Source organism: Schistocerca nitens, chromosome 4 (assembly GCF_023898315.1).
Source record: "Schistocerca nitens isolate TAMUIC-IGC-003100 chromosome 4, iqSchNite1.1, whole genome shotgun sequence".
In the NCBI taxonomy this organism is placed as follows: Eukaryota; Metazoa; Arthropoda; class Insecta; order Orthoptera; family Acrididae; genus Schistocerca; species Schistocerca nitens.
Genome location: NC_064617.1, coordinates 741,547,919 through 741,564,676, shown reverse-complemented (window position 1 = coordinate 741,564,676; position 16,758 = coordinate 741,547,919). Strand labels below are relative to the sequence as shown.

Genomic DNA, 16,758 nt, shown 5'->3' with positions numbered 1-16,758 from the left:
TCTACTCTTCATCACTACTAAATTGTGATCTGAGTCTATATCTGCTCCTGTATCTGATTTCGGAATCTCTGTCTGATAATGATTTAATCGAACTGAAATCTTCCCCTATCGCCCAGCCTTTTCCAAGTGTACGTCCTCCTCTTGTGTTCTTGAACAGAGTATTCGCTGTTACTAGATGAGATTTAGTACAGAACTTAATTAGTCTTTCTCCTCTCTCATTCCTTTTCCCAAGCCCATATTCTCTTGTAACCTTCTATTCCTCCCCCAACAACTGCATTCCCGTCTCCTATGTCTATTGGCTTTTCATCTCCTTTTATGTACTGTATTACCCTTTCGATATCCGCATATACTTTCTCTGTCTCTTCATCTTCAGCTTGCGACATCGGCATGTATACCTGAACTTGTTGGTGTTTGTTTCCTGTCGATTCTGACAAGAACAACCCTATCACTGAACTGTTCGCTGTAACGCACTCTTTGCCCTACCTTTCTGTTAAGGAATCCTACTCTCGTTATACCATTTTCTGCTGTTGTTAATATTACCCTATACTCATCTGAGCAGAAATCCTTGTCTTCTCTCCACTTCTCTAAACTGACTGCTACTGTAACTAGATTGAGCCTTCGAATTTCCCTTTTCAGATTTTCTAGCTTTCCTACCACGTTCAGGCTTCTGATATTTCACGCCCCTACTCGTAGAACGTTATCTTTCCGTTGGTTATTCAATCTTTTCCTCATGGTCATCTTGCCCTTGGGAATCCCCTCAAGGAGATCGGAATGGGGGGCTATTCCGGAATATTTTGCCAATGGAGAGATCATCATGACACTTTTCAATTACAGCTCATATGTGCTGTGGATACAGGTTATGTGTCTTTAATGCAGTGGTTTCCATTGCCTTCTACATCCCCATGGCCCTTGATTATTGCCGGTTCTTCCGCCTTTAGATGCAGTTTCCCACGTCAACGACAAGAGAGTACCCTGAGCCTCTATCCGTTCTTCCGCCCTCTTTGACAAGCCGTTGGCAGAATGAGGGTGACTTCTTAAGCCGGAAGTCCTCTACTAGTTAAACTAACTAAGTGAAGATTACTAACTAAACTAAATAAGTCAAGATTATATGGCAACTTCAGTATGAAAATCTCTGAAATTATCTGCGTCTGTCCCTATTTCGACAGTTTGTATCAGAAAAAATTATATTATGTCTTCAGAGCGACAAATATAGATAAATAACACTCAAAATTTGTTTTGATTTTGATCTGTGTTCAGAAATGAATACAAAACCATGTCGTATGTAGTGCGACCACAGTGCCATTCAAATGTGCCTGCCAGGTTGAGCGCTATGGCACTAATGCCAGGGAACGGCTAATGGGCCGAATGCGTAACCACCCTGAAATACAGCTTAAATTCTAAAATTTTTATTGTTGTCTCTCAATGTAACTACACGTCATTCAAGAAAAGGATTATCTGGTACGTGTACTCAGCGAAGATGGCTGGGCAATGATCCATGATTAGGTCTCATGCGAATCATAGACCTTACAGGTTTGTCATCTGCCTTACAGGTGTGGAAAGGACTGACTCGTTCAACACACCGGAAAAACCAAACTAAAAATATCTGCCATATATCTTAGGAGAAGCAACCTGCATAGGCTGTATGAAAAGATTACAAAAAGCCAACGGTCAGCATTTGATTAGCACCATGTGACTAGTTGTCTAGATGAAAATAGTCAATAACGAGTTTCACGTATCGAAATGTGTTGGAAGTGTAAGCGTTAAACATCTTGTACTGTGGCCAGAGATTGTATATCATTTTTACTAGCCGTATAGGCAACTGCCTTAGCTGACACATCGATCTCTGGTCTCAACGTAACGCAGGAATGGTTTGCTACAGGCCTTTCTGTACAGATAAGAGCTGCAGATAGATAACAATTACGGCCTCGTGGGTGTGCTTTATCAGCAGTATCAGCGGTCGACTCGGGAATAGGGACTAGGTGTGTCAGGGACTCGACACACGGACGGTGCTAACATCGCTGTTGTGGCACATCAACTTACATTAAGTTGCGTCACACCTTCCGCCGCCCGCATCGCTAGTCCGGGACGTTCCAGGAAATTGCGTTACCGTCACGTTGTGAGTCAGACACCGCTCAGAGCAGGCGAGCGGCCGTGATTTCACAACGCGACGGCGGTCCGCTGTGTGCAGACGGGCTCGCGAGGAAGTTCCGTCTGCCGATTCGCAGAATGCCAGAGGCGGACACCCACCTCACGGTTTTCACGGCCGAACAGTGTACGCAGCTCAGTCGTACTAGCTGCCGGCACTGGAACAGAAGCTCCCGAGAGCTGCACACAACGACTGGTGAGTCGCTGGCTATGCGTTCTCGTGCGCAGTAATACTGAGCAAGGCACTGTGTTGCACATGTTAGAGAGAGCTTTCGAACGTTATCCGTCCTTCCCCTTCCTGTCTCACTCGCTAGTGGAAAGGGAGAGTAATGGCTCCCTTCACATCTCAGTACATCTTGTAGTGTCAGTCGGTACCTTAGAGATATTAAATTGATACTACAGAAACTCTGACACTATCTCTCGAATGTTGATCTCTTAAAGAGGCCGCGTTCTTTCCTGCACTAACATACAAAGTGCGAGGTATCCAAGACAGGCAATGCTAAATATACCCAGAAGGAATGTGGTTCCCACCTAGTCATACCAAAAAATTGGCGAAAGTTTTGAAGTAATCAAGGCATGTTTTAACATTCATAAGTGCCGAATTAAAGTACCTAGCTTTCCAGTTTTTAATGATACAATAAACTTTTTCCGTGACGCTGAAAAGAATTTCTAAACTCGATTTCAACAATGCATGTGTTGCTTGATCGAATAGTGACAAAATTAATAGCGCCGCAATCCACTGTCACGTCTTCAAAAAAAAAAAAAAAAAAAAAAGTCCCACTGTACCCAATGTAAGCAGGCTCATAATTGAAGTTTGATTCGTGTGTCTATTTGTGCGCTAGATCCACAACAGTCTCTCGTTGATATATATATATAGTGTGTTACAAAAAGGTACGGCCAAACATTCAGGAAACATTGCTCACACACAAAGAAAGAAAATACGTTATGTGGACATGTGTCCGGAAACACTTACTTTCCATGTTAGAGCTCATTTTATTACTTCTCTTCAAATCACATTAATCATGGAATGGAAACACACAGCAACAGAACGTACCAGCGTGACTTCAAACACTATGTTACAGGAAATGTTCAAAATGTCCTCCGTTAGCGAGGATACATGCATCCACCCTCCGTCGCATGGGATCCTTGATGCGCTGATGCAGCCCTGGAGAATGGCGTATTCTATCGCAGCCGTCCACAATACGAGCACGAAGAGTCTCTACATTTGGTACCGGGGATGCGTAGACAAGAGCTTTCAAATGCCCCCATAAATGAAAGTCAAGAGGATTGGGGTCAGGAGAGCGTGGAGGCCATGGAATTGGTCCGCCTCTACCAATCCATCGGTCACCGAATCTGTTGTTGAGAAGCGTACGAACACTTCGACTGAAATGTGCAGGAGCTCCATCGTGCATGAACCACATGTTGTGTCGTACTTGTAAAGGCACATGTTCTAGCAGCACAGGTAGAGTATCCCATATGAAATCATGATAACGTGCTCCATTGAGCGTAGGTGGACGAAACTAAAATGAGCTCTAACATGGAAATTAAGCGTTTCCGGACACATGTCCACATAACATCTTTTCTTTATTTGTGTGTGAGGAATGTTTCCAGAAAGTTTGGCCATACCTTTTTGTAACACCCTATATATATATATATATATATATATATATATATATATATATATATATAGTGCATTGATGAAAGATCCAGTCTTACTAGGAATTCGCCTCCTATGGGAAGCGCGCTCGGATGGCCGAGGCGGTTAAGGCGACCGCTCGCATAAACCAGCAGATCCGGACTCGAGTCGTGGTCCAGTACAAGCTAGTGGCTGTTCCAATGATTCATTTCAATGCCCACATGTGGCTAACGTCATGGATAACCTTTGAATAACTATACAGACTGTCGATATATATTCGAGAGTGGGAAGATAGGATGTCACTAAACCGTTTTGTATTTCAGTCCAGCCGTAATCTGAAAGGTATCCTGGCCATGCCAGGATCTCATGATGTGTCTTTTTCCAAAATTACAAAAATTTTCAACAAACTGGAAGTGTGAGACATAAAATCAGAAACCAGCAGCAAGGAAGGTAACTGCGAAGAAATATTGATCGACGAACGAAGGAGATAAAATAAGTTCAGGGAAAAACAGGAATACACAAACACAAATCACTTAGGAGTGAAATAACAGGTGAAATTCAGGGAAGACGAGGCAAATGGCTGCAGGAAATGTGTGAAGAAATCGGGAAGACAAATGATCGACGGAAAGACTGATCCAGCATATAGAAAAATGAAAAAGTTTGGTGAAATATGCATTAAGGAATCAATGAGAATCCCACTGTTAAACGCAGAGGAGACAGTGGTGGAGGGAGGGAGGAGATTAGTGTTTAACATTCCGTCGACAAGAAGTTGGTTAAGAGACGGAGCACAAGCTCGGTTTGGGGAAGGATGGAGAAGGAAATTGACCTTGACTTTTTAAAGGAACCACCCTGGCATTAGCCTTAAGCGATTTAGGGAGATCATGGAAAACCTAAAACTGGATGACCACAAGCGGGTTTGAAGGAGGGAGTGGACAGGTGAACAAAGTACACCTAAGACTTATGTGAGGGGGATGAATTGCCTGATATGTGATAGAAGAAGAAACTGGAGTTGATGTGGAAGAGATAGGTAATCCAGTATTAGAATTTAAAAGAGTTTGGAAGACTTGAGATCAAATAAGCCAGAAGGGATAGATACTATTCCATCGGAATTTCTGAAGTCGCTGGAGGAAGTAGGAACCAATGGGCTACTCTGGTTGGTGGGTAGAATCTATGAGAGACTCGACATACCACCATACTTTCGGGAAAATAACATCTACACAATACCGAAGAGGGCTGATAGATACCAGAAATAACGCATGATCTAAGAGCTCATGCATTCAATTTGCTAGAAAGAATAATATACAGAATAATAAAAAAAGAAAACTGATAATCTGTGAGATGATGATTAGGTTGTCTTTAGGAGAGGTAAGGGCACTAGAGACAGATCTTAACGTTGCATCTGATAACCAAAGCAAGACTGAAGAAAAATCAAGAAACGTTAATAGGACTCGTCTACCCACAAACAGTGTTTCATAATGTCAAATGGTGCAAGATGATCGAAATTCTGACAAAGATAGGAGAAAGCATAGGGAAAGACGGTAATATACGAGAATCAAGAGAGACAATGAGACTGGAAGACCAAGAGTGAAGTATTCGGATTAAAATGGGTGTAAGTCAGGCTAAAAATGGTTCAAATGGCTCTGAGCACTATGGGACTTAACATCTGCGGTCATCAGTCCCCTAGAACTTAGAACTACTTAAACCTAACTAACCTAAGGGTATCACACACATCCATGCCCGAGGCAGGATTCGAACCTGCGACCGTAGCAGTCGCGCGGTTCCGGACTGCGCGACTAGAACCGCTAGACCACCGCGGCCGGCGGTGTAAGTCAGGAATGCAGTCATTCGCCCCTACAGTTCAATCTGTACAGAGGAGAAGCAGTGATGGAAATGAAAGAAAGGCTCAAGAGTCGGATTAAAATTCAGCTTGAAAAGATATCGGTGGTAAGATTCGCTGAGAAAATGAAGAAGAATTACAAAAACGGCTCTGAGCACTATGGGACTTAACATCTGAGGTCATCAGTCCCAAGAAGAATTACAGTATTTGTTGAATGGAATCAACTGTCTAATTATTACACAATATAGAGTCAACCGAAGTATGACGTAAGTAATGAGCAACTGTAGAAATAAGAATGTCGAAAAGGTTAACATCAGAATTGATGATCACGAAGTAGACGAAGTTAAGGTATTCTGCTACCTTAGTAGCAAAATAATCCATGACAAACGAAACAAAGAGGAGACAAAAAGCAAAGTAACACAGGTGAGTAGTGCATTCCCTGCCAAGGTGAGTTTGCTAATATGAAACTGACCTTAATTTGAGGAAGAAATTTCTGAGAATGTTCGTTTGGAGAACAGCAATGTATGGTAGTGAATCATGGACTGCGAAAAAATTGGAACAGGCGAGAATCGAAGCGTTTGAGGTGCAGGGCTGCAGACAAATGTTGAAAATTAGGTGGACTGATAACTTAACGCTGAGGAAGTTCTCTGCAGAATCGGTGAAGAAAGGATCATGTGGAAAACATTGAAAAGAAGAAGGGACAGGACGATAGGACATGAGTTAAGAATTGGTAAATAGCTTCCATGGTACTAGAGGGCTGTAGCGGGTAAGAACTGCAGAGGAAGACAGAGATTCGAATTCATACAACAAATAATTGAATATTTCGGGCAAGAGCTTACTGTGAGATGCAGGGGTTGCTACAGTAGAGGAATTTGTTGTGGCCGCATCAAACCAGTGAGAAGACTGGCTACAATAAACATCCACGAGTCGATATGGGCTTGAATGTGCGAGTGAGGTCAGCCAAGGGAACATTCTGGGAATACTATTTTCAAACGCATTTTACTTTTTGGACATTTCACTCCATCCACAGCTTCATGGTATAGACTTTCAAAATTGTTCACATTTCTCTGTACGACGTCTACTAAACCCGCAATGTGAAGCGACGTTTCTATGAAAAATGTTGTTTACGAACAAATCAGCGTACACAAATAAGGAATTGTTTGCAGTATGCACTATTGGTCTAGAACTTTAATATATTTTCTCATTCCATTTTTAAATTGTGAAATTCACTTTTTATGTACTGAAATTACAAAAACTACTCCATAAAATTAAGGTTTTTCCAAATATGGAAGTTTGTTCCTGGGTATAACATGGTCATGTACCTAGGAACAAATGTTCGATAGAAATTTAAAAACACTGCGCTCGACCAAATCTTGTCACTGCTGTATTTAACAGTCTATCTGTTTATTATTACTCTACTATACACCAGTAATCAGTTAGTGAAATAAAACTAAGCACAAGTATAATGTGAAACAGTTGAAATTTAAATACATTTAGAAAAACACTGTCATCAAAAGTATCCGGACACCTGGCTAAAAATGACCTTCAAGTTCTTGGGGCCCTCCTTCGGTAGTGTTGGAATTCAGTACGGTGTTGGCCGACCCTTAGCCTTGATAACAACTTCCACTCTCGCAAGCATACGTTCAAACAGGTGCTGGAAGAATCTCGGGGAATGGCAGCCCATTCTTCACAGAGTGCTGCGCTGAGGAGAGGTATCGATGTCGGTTGGTGAGACCTGGCACGAAGTCAGCCTTCCAAACCATCTTAAAGGTGTTCTATAGGATTCAGGTCAGCACTCTGTGCAGGCCAGTGCATTATGGGGATGCTACTGTCGTGTAGCCACTCCGCCACAGGACATGCTTTACGAACAAGTGCTCGATCGTGTTGAAAGATGCAATCGCCATCACCGAGTTGTTCTTCAACAGTGGGAAGAAAGAAGGTGCTTGAAACATCGCCGGCCGGAGTGACCGAGCTGTTCTAGGCACTTCAGTGTGGAACTGCGCGACCGCTACGGTCGCAGGTTCGAAACCTGCCTCGAGCATGGATGTGTGTGATGTCTAGTAGTTCTAAGTTCTAGGGGACTCATGACCTCTGATGTTAAGTCCTATAGTGCTCAGAGCCATTTGAACCATTTTGCTTGAAACATCAGTGTAGGCCTGTGCATTGATAGTGCCGCGCAAAACAAAAAGAGATGCAAGAACCTTCCATGAGAAACACGACTACACCATAACACCACCGCCTCCGCATTTTACTGTTGCCACTCACGTTGGCAGATGACGTTCACCATGCATTCGCCATATCCACACCCTGCCATCGGATCGCCACATTATGTAGCGTGTTTCGTCACTGCACACAACTTTTTTCCTCTGTTCAATCGTCCAATGTTTACTCACCTTACACCAAGCGAGGCTTCGTTTGGCATTAACCGGCGTGGTGTGTGGCTTATGAGCAACCGCTCGACCATGAAAACCAAGTTTTCTCACCTCCCGACTAACTGTCATAGTACTTCCAGTGGCCCCTGACGCAGTTTGGAATTCCTGTCTGATGGTCTGGATAGATGTCTGCCTATTACACATTACGACCCTCCTCACATGTCGGCGGTCTCTGTCAGTCAACAGACGAGGCCGGTATGTACGCTTTTGTGCTGTACGTGTCCCTTCACGTTTCCACTTCACTATCACATCTGAAACAGTGGACCTAGGGATGTTTAGGAGTGTGGAAATCTCAAGTACAGACGTACGATACAAATGACACCCAAGTGACGTTCGAAGTTCGTGAGTTCCGCGGAACCCCCCATTCTGCTCTCTACCGATATCTAATGACTACTGAGGTCGCTGTTATGGCGTACCTGGCAGTAGATGGCAGCACAATGCACCTAATTCGATCACATAGTGTAGAAGCTATTCTAAACTAAAACAAATTTCTCTTTTCGGTTCAAATGGCTCTAAGCACTATGGGACTTAACATCTGACGTCATCAGTGCCCTAGACTTAGAACTACTTAAACCTAACTAACCTAAGAACATCACACACATCCACGCCCGAGGCAGGATTCGAACCTGCAACCGTAGCAGCAGCGTGGTTCCGGACTGAAGCGCCTAGAAGCGCTCGGCCACAACGGCCGGCTCTCTTTTCGGGACAGGTAAAATATTTAAGGCATAGAATAAACTTACTTCTTTCGCAAGTATCACATATTCAATGGTAAAAGACTTGTGTTTCAAGGTACAAGATGATGTACTGTCAACGAAGATTGTATTAACTGTCCACATATTATATAAATAATTCTAAAAATATATAGCATTTTACTCACCGTAAAATTCGGCGTAAAATACAACTTTGTAGGTTACAACAAACAAAAGGAACTGTAGAAAACGGTGGAAGCTGGTTATGCCTGTCTCTAGTGCTCATTCCTTCATGTGATTGTAGAAGCAGTCATTACACTGAAGTACCCAAAAAAAATTCATTTGTTTCCCTCGGTACACAATCCACTATGTACAATATTCAGTTGACGAGAAGAAAGTACAGAGTTATTGAATGTGTTACAAAAGACTGCTGACGATTACGTGGTTTCATAAGATAAGTAATGAAGTGGTATTGAAATGAATCGGGGAGAAAAGAGCTCTGTGACACAACTTGACTAAAAGCAGGATTAGGTTCATTGGACATGTCCTAAGGCATCAAGGAGTAGTGAATTTTGTATTGGAGGGAAGTGTGGAAGTAAAAATTACAGAGGGAGAGCAATGCTTGATTCCTGTACACAGTTTCAAGTGGGTGTATTGTACAGTAGCGACGCAGAGAGAATGAGGCTTGCACCAGACAGAACAGTGTGAGGAGCAGTGTCACACCAGTCTTCACTCTGAAGACCACAACAACAACAACATATACAGATACTTGAAATGGGCACTCAGAGATGAATGTATTCCACCAAAATGTCTAAAGTTGGAGTAAAAGTTGCACAAAAGAAAAATGCAAAGTTTTTCACACAGAGCCTGCGGAGGACAATTCTCAAAACAGGAAGAACACTCTAAATATTATGTTTGGCAAGAAATGAGAAGTAAAAGACAATAAATGCACTAGAAATTTCCTATAAATATTACTAACAGCTTAGAAGGAACATCTGCTTTTAATAAAGCAAAGGAAGAATCTGACTTGAGCAGTAAGTATTCCACAGAGGACCATTCGTGAGTCGTGAGTTAATTTATAGAACAGAGCAACGAGCATGACTTACCACTTTGTCTACAACTGAGAAATATTTTTACTCGGTTTCAGCAAAACCTTTACCAACAGGCCTTTGGAGACAGGGATTGATTCACTCTGTGCTAGCTTACAGTGGAATACGTCAAAACTACAAACTCGTATACTATGAGTAAAAACACGAATTAGCCGAAAGTACTTAATTATATTCATTTTGCAGATGAGATTGCACTTCTTGCTTCAACAACGGAGTAAATTTAAAATTACGCAATGAAAATCGATAATATTAAGACTGATATGATGTGTAGTCATGATATCAAAATGAAAATACCACAGATTAACAACTAATTAATAGAACCAGTTGTTAGGTTTTTGTGTTTTAGTAGAGTTGAAGGCAACAACTAGGTGACCAATATCGAAAATAAACAGAGTACTAAAAAAGTGGCCGGGAGCGTTTTGATAAACTGTATAGGTTTTTTTTTTTTTTTTTTTTTTTTTTTTTTGTAATGAGATTCCATTGCGCCTCAAAAGGAAAGTTATCATCGATCGGTCTGTATTAGCAGTTTTGAGGTGTGATGGTTAGATGCTAAAATTTAATGTGAAAACCTTTCAGAAATTGAGGATTGCTCATCAGACAATAGTAGAGCATGTCACAAATTACTAACCGAAAAGAAAGAAATTGATTAGTTATCTGGCTATAGTAGAAGACGATTTTTTTTTTAAATTAAAAATCTGTTGAAACGGACGGGATAAAATCTGTCAAAGTGGAGGGGATTTGCATCGAAGCAAATGGGTGAACTAAGTAAGTTCTTTTCATAAATCCAAGAGACAAGATACAGAAGTTGGCCTCTTAAAAGGTGGTTAAATGGCATTATAAAGTTGCAGGATGAACGTCAGTGCATATGACTTAAGACTGTATTGCTCGAAACAGTCTGGTGAAGGGTTGTTTAACACATGACCAATGCCTGGTTTTAATGTGGTGATGAATTAAGGGAATGCACAACAAACAAAAGTGAGAATAATCAGACGGTAATTTAAGCTCCAAACCCTCTACACACGAGGCCGGTGTCACAGTTAATGTGCCGCTTCGTTAACTGTCGTCAAAGACGTCTTGTTATCTCCTGGTAGCAGTAACGGTTAGAAGACCCCCGCCACCGTTAGCTGGATTCTCAGTACTAATCTAATCTGAGGCGTCCCCAGCTGGCGTCCCTCTGCTGTTATCTTTTGATGTTCGGCTATATCGCTATTCCAAGAAAACCTTGCAATCTCTGTAAGGGCACCTTACTATTCTTATCTCCCCTTTCTCTGCCACAAAGGAGCCGTGTGGTACGCTTTGTCACGAAATATTTCTGCCATTCAGTTTTGGTCATTCCTACTGATTTAATAACATCATAGCTATTCTAATACACAGCGTAATTTGCTTTGTCGACCTCGATAGAATCGCGCAAAACTTTTCGTCAACAAAAAGCTATGACGGTGGGTCGCGTTGTTCAGTCGGTTAAAGATTTTGGCACAAAAGACAAGGACTCGGGTTCGAGCTCTGAGCCGACACACAGCAATTATCAGACTGGATATTTCAGAACAGCGAACACCTCTGGTAAGCACCTGCAATATACATTCTGACAATCATCGCAGAATCAGTTATGGAAATAAAAGTGCGACTAAACAGTGGAATTAAAATTCAAGCTGAAAAGTTATCAATAATAACATGTGCTGGTGACATTGCTATCTCTAGTAAAAGTGAATTGCAATTAACGGACATGGCAACTGTTCAAAACATTTTCGTCAACGATATAAGAACTATGGACTGATTATGAAATTTCTGTCCGCATAACAGTTTCTTCTGAAAGAAATCTGTTTTTTATTGATTATATTTAGTTCAATATCAGTTTCAGCACTTTCAGTCATCCTCAGTCCTTCGTAAACATGTTCATAGATTTTCAAAGTATACAGTCCATCTCCATTTATATCGAACGTGCTCAGCATGGCATTAACTCAGTTTACCGCGGAATTTTCTGTGAAGAAGCATCTTTTCTTTTCTTTTTTCCGTCTTCTGACTGGTTTAATGACCGAGCGAGGTGGCGCAGTGGTTAGCACACTGGACTCGCATTCGGGAGGACGACGGTTCAATCCCGTCTCCGGCCATCCTGATTTAGGTTTTCCGTGATTTCTCTAAATCGTTTCAGGCAAATGCCGGGATGGTTCCTTTGAAAGGGCACGGCCGATTTCCTTCCCAGTCCTTCCCTAACCCGAGCTTGCGCTCCGTCTCTAATGACCTCGTTGTCGACGGGACGTTAAACACTAACCACCACCACCACCACCACTGGTTTAATGCAGCCTGACACGAATTCTTCCCCTGCGCCAAGGTTTTGATCTCAGGGTAGCTCTTGCGGCCAACTTCCTCACTTATTTGCTGGATGTTTTCCAATTTCTGTCTTCCTTTATACAGGGTGTTACAAAAAGGTACGGCCAAACTTTCAGGAAACATTCCTCACACACAAAGAAAGAAAATATGTTATGTGGACATGTGTCCGGAAACGCTTACTTTCCATGTTAGAGCACATTTTATTACTTCTCTTCAAATCAAATTAATCATGGAATGGAAACACACAGCAACAGAACGTACCATCGTGACTTCAAACACTTTGTTACAGGAAATGTTCAAAATGTCCTCCGTTAGCGAGGATACATGCATCCACCCTCCGTCGCATGGAATCCCTGATGCGCTGATGCAGCCATGGAGAATGGCGTATTGTATCACAGCCGTCCACAATACGAGCACGAAGAGTCTCTCAATTGGGACCCCCATAAATGAAAATCAAGAGGGTTGAGATCAGGAGAGCGTGGAGGACATGGAATTGGTCCGCCTCTACCAATCCATCGGTCACCGAATCTGTTGTTGAGAAGCGTACGAACACTTCGACTGAAATGTGCAGGAGCTCCATCGTGCATGAACCACATGTTGTGTCGTACTTGTAAAGGCACATGTTCTAGCAGCACAGGTAGAGTATCCCGTATGAAATCATGATAACGTGCTCCATTGAGCGTAGGTGGAAGAACATGGGGCCCAATCAAGACATCACCAACAATGTCTGCCCAAACGTTCACAGCAAATCTGTGTTGATGACGTGATTGCACAATTGCGTGCGGATTCTCGTCAGCCCACACATGTTGATTGTGAAAATTTACAATTTGATCACGTTGGAATGAAGCCTCATCCATAAAGAGAACATTTGCACTGAAATGAGGATTGATACATCGTTGGATGAACCATTCGCAGAAGTGTACCCGTGGAGGCCAATCAGCTGCTGATAGTGCCTGCACGCGCTGTACATGGTACGGAAACAACTGGTTCTCCCGTAGCACTCTCCATACAGTGACGTGGTCAACGTTACCTTGGACAGCAGCAACTTCTCTGACGCTGACATTAGGGTTATCGTCAACGGCACGAAGATTTGCCTCGTCCATTGCAGGTGTCCTTGTCGTTCTACGTCTTCCCCAGTCGCGATTCATAGGCTGGAATGGTCCGTGCTCCCTAAGACGCCGATCAATTGCTTCGAACGTCTCCCTGTCGGGACACCTTCGTTCTGGAAATCTGTCTCGATACAAACGTACCACGCCACGGCTATTGCCCCGTGCTAATCCATACATCAAATGGGCATCTGCCTACTCCGCATTTGTAAACATTGCACTGACTACAAAACCACGTTCGTGATGAACACTAACCTGTTGATGCTACGTACTGATGTGCTTGATGCTAGTACTGTAGAGCAATGAGTCGCATGGCAACACAAGCACCGAAGTCAACATTACCTTCCTTCAATTGGGCAAACTGGCGGTGAATCGAGGAAGTACAGTACATACTGACGAAACTAAAATGAGCTCTAACACGGAAATTATGCGTTTCTGGACACATGTCCACACAACATCTTTTCTTTATTTGTGTGTGAGGAACGTTTCCTGAAAGTTTGGCCGTACCTTTTTGTAACACCCTGTAGTTATAGGTACCACAGCTCCCTCAAGTACCATGGGAGCTGACATCTTAACATATGTACCAAACTCCTGTCCCTTCTTTTTGCCGGTGTTTTCTATGTGTTTCTTCCTTGTCAGATTCTGAGGAGAAACTCATTCCTTACCTTATCATCCCACTTGATTTCAACCCTATTCTGTGGCACTACATCTCAACCACTTCGATTTTCATCTGTTCCGGTTTTTCCACAGTCCATCATGATCACCATAAAATGCTGTGCTCCAAATGTTCATTCTCACTACCTTGCCATCAGCAATTCTGATGTCAAGTTTCTCGCTGTTCCCATTTTTGCTATATCTCATTACTTTCGGCTTTCTTCGTCTTATTCCATATTCTTCATTCATTAGACTGTTCATTCCGTTCAACAGATACTGTAATTCTAATTCACCTTTATTAAGGTTAGCAATTTCACCAGCAACTCTTGACACTGATATCTTTTCACCCTGAATTTTAATCCCACTGTTTAACCATTCTTTTATTTCCGTCACTGCTTCTTTGATGTTCAGAGTGAACAGCAGAGGCGAGGACTGCGTTCCTGTCTTACACACATTTTAATCCGACCACTTTTTTCTTGGTCATCCCCTCTTATTGTTCCGTCTGGTTAATTCACCTTCACTGAGGATAGTAATTTCACCTGTGTACCCTATCTTTGATATCCTTTCAGCCTGAATTTTAGTCCCACTCTTCAACCGTTCTTTTATTTCCGTCATTGCTCCTTCGATGTACAGATGGAACAGTAGGGGTGGGGACTGCATCCCTCTCTCACTCACATTTTAATCCGAGCACTTCGTTCTTGGTTCCTTTTCCTTCTTGGTTCTTGCAGATATTGTTTATTACTCGTCTTTCCCTGTAGATTACTCCTACTTCCCTCAGAAATTTCAACACCTTGCAGCATTTTACATTGTCCAACGCTTTTTGCAGGTCGAGAAATCCTATGAATGATTCTCGATTTTTCTTCACTCTTGCTTCCTTTATCAACGTTAGAACTGGCGCCCAAGCGCCTTTACTTTCTATAAGAACAAACTGATCGCCATCGAAGTGATCCTCCATTCTTCTGTACATTATTCTTGTCGGCAACTTGGATTTATGTGCTGTTAAGATGTTTGTGCGATAGTTCTCGCACGTATCTGCTCTTGCTATCTTGGGAGTAAAACAGATGACATATTTCCAAAAATCGCAGGGTATGCTGCCAGTCTCATACATTCTACACATAAACTCAAGATTTTAAAAATTTCGAGTAATGTTATCTATCTCTTCTGTCTTGTATCACGCCTTCCAAAGATAATTCAAATTCTAGCACTAATCCTGGATCGCATATCTTTTCCATGTCGACTTTAATTTCTTCTATCACTATCACGTTATCGGACAATTCATTTCATCTCCTCCCCCATAACAGAGACCTACAGTGGACATTTTCCATCTATCCGCTCTGTCCTATGTGTTTAACAGTGGAATTCCCATTGCACTCTTAATGTTGCTGCTCTTGCCTTTAATGTCACGAAGGTTCTTTTGATTTTTTTTAATGCTGAGTAATCGTTCAGAAAACAACAACTTTGTAGAACAACAAAGGTTTGTGTCGTATACTGGAAAAAGTTAATTGAACGCGTACAGATATACAATATATGCAATGGCTAGACTATTTTGGTAACCAAGCGCAGCACTGACAAAAAGGGCATTTACGGTCAAGAGAAGTCTACTAATATCAAACATAGGCCTTAATGTGAGAAAGAAGTTTCTGAGAATGTACGTTTGCAACACAGTGAAATATCGACTGTGGGGAAACCAGAATAGAAGAGAATCGAAGCGTTTGAGATGTGATTCTACAGACGAATGTGGACTGATACGGTAAGGAACAAGGAGGTCCTGGCGAGAAAAAGGGACAGGATGATAGGACATCTATTAAGACATCATGGAATAACTTTAAAGATTACTCAGTATTGTAGAACACTCAGTATAATGTCATTTATTGAAACTGAACTACACTTCTCGAACAATCGCTATATACACACAAAGAAAACAAGTAACCAGTAGACGACTATTCATCAAGAGCGTCGGTGAGGTCCTTCGGAGCTGGTCCTAGCTCGGCGAGGAATTGGCTGTACTGCAACTGGCCTTATAAAGCCGGCGGAGGTCGGCGGAGTACTCCAACTTCCCTGTGTCTGTGAGGCGACCTCTGCAGAAAAGGTTCGCATTAGTCTCTAGCAAGTTCTGTTTATTTTGAAGAATTGTTTACCTCTTGGTTGCGCCTGCAAGTGCTTGTGTATGTTATATGGTACACAGGGGTGTCTTGAGTGTAGTCTGCCTGGCAGGGGCCGTCTGTAGCAGACGTAACAAACTTCTATGGTAATAGAGGTAGCTGTAAAGGGTAAAAACTCTAGAAAGTTTAGAGGAATACAAAGATTGGACTACTTCTAGAAAATAATTGAGGAAGTAGGTTACAAGTGTTACTCATAGATGAAGAGGTTGGCACAGGAGAGGAATTAGTGGCGGGCTGCATTAAACCAGTCAGAAGACTGATGACTCAAAAGAAACAAAAGCGCAGTCCAAGTCAGTAATAAAGTACGTTAGTAAAGATAGACAAACAAAAAGATCTTAATTTGCTATGAAGATGATGCACGATTTCTTGAGACAGTATAATCGTGTTGTGGACTCCTGATAATATTTCGTACGTGACCAGTACGGTTACTGATGGGGCTGAAGAAATGATTTCAGAAAGGATGTGAGACGAGTACCGAGGTGGATTAAGATACAGGAGGTACAAAGCTGGCCATTAAAATTGCAGCACTAGGAAAAATTACAAGTAAAGAAATTTTACTTATGGTACATATTCAGCATGGATTGAGTCATAAATTTGTAGCTAATTTGCGAGAATACAGGTTGCAAAATTTTGTTCACATGACTGACACCTCTGAAGACA

At 42.1% G+C, this 16,758-nt stretch overlaps 1 protein-coding gene across 1 annotated transcript in view; it reads left to right on the top strand.

Annotated features, from left to right (window-relative positions):
* The first annotated feature begins 2,005 nt into the window (after positions 1 to 2,005).
* The window catches only part of LOC126252984 (ATP-dependent translocase ABCB1-like), a 189,476-nt gene continuing 174,723 nt past the window's right edge, over positions 2,006 to 16,758 (top strand). The window contains exon 1 of the mRNA XM_049954012.1: positions 2,006 to 2,341. The gene's annotated coding sequence lies outside the window, so the exon portion shown is untranslated. The remainder of the gene's footprint in view (positions 2,342 to 16,758) is intronic.